The sequence below is a fragment of the Cyprinus carpio genome, unplaced genomic scaffold, assembly GCF_018340385.1.
Source record: "Cyprinus carpio isolate SPL01 unplaced genomic scaffold, ASM1834038v1 S000004844, whole genome shotgun sequence".
Lineage (NCBI taxonomy): Eukaryota > Metazoa > Chordata > Actinopteri > Cypriniformes > Cyprinidae > Cyprinus > Cyprinus carpio.
In genome coordinates, this window is record NW_024877530.1 from 1 (window position 1) to 999 (window position 999).

Sequence of the window (999 nt, forward strand, 5' to 3'; positions counted from 1 at the left end):
CAACATAGCAGGTATAACCAAAATCGCCGTTAGCTCTGCATTCTTCGTCAGCCTCCTGCCCCTTATAATTTTCCTGAACCTAAAAACAGAAGGCATTATTACGAACTGACAATGAATAAACACCCAAGCATTTGACGTAAACATCAGTTTCAAATTCGACCACTACTCCCTAATCTTCGTCCCAATCGCCCTATACGTCACCTGATCAATTTTAGAATTCGCACTATGATATATCACTCCGACTCCCAACATTGCCCGATCTTCAAATATTACTCCATTCCTAGTAGCCATATTATCCAGTTACAGCCAACAACCTATCCAACTAATTTATCGTGAGAAGGCGTAGGCATCATATCATTCCTACTCATCGGATGATGACAGGACGAGCAGACGCCAACACCGCGGCTCCCAAGCGTATTTTAACCGAGTAGGAGGCATTGGACTAAATACAATGACTAGCAATAAACCTTAATTCCTGAGAAATTCAACAAATCTTTGCCCTGTCAAAAAAACTTTGATATAACAATTCCCCTAATAGGACTTGCCCTAGCGGCAACAGGAAAAATCAGCCCAATTTGGCCTCCACCCGCTGACTCCCGTCCGCCATGGAGGGCCCTACACCCAGTATCCGCCCTACTCCATTCAAGTACTATAGTCGTCGCAGGAATTTTCCTACTAATCCGCCTTCACCCCCCTCATAGAAAACAATCAACTAGCCCCTAACAAACCTGCCTCTGCCTCGGAGCATTAACCTCACTATTTACAGCCACCTGCGCCCTAACCCCAGAACGACATCAAAAAATTGTAGCCAATGACGAACAAGGTATACTTTGTAATTATAGGAAACCCCACGATTCCTGCCCCTATCTCCAATCAACGAAAATAACCCACTAGTAATTAACTCCATCAAACGACTTGCCTGAGGGAAGCATTATTGCAGGACTCATTATTACACAAAATTTCCCACCAATAAAAACACCCAATCATAACAATATCAAT

General features: G+C 43.4%; 1 pseudogene; it reads left to right on the forward strand.

Annotated features, from left to right (window-relative positions):
• Nucleotides 1–4: 4 nt before the first annotated feature.
• On the forward strand, nucleotides 5–808 carry LOC122143447 (annotated as a pseudogene).
• The last annotated feature ends 191 nt before the right edge of the window (nucleotides 809–999 follow it).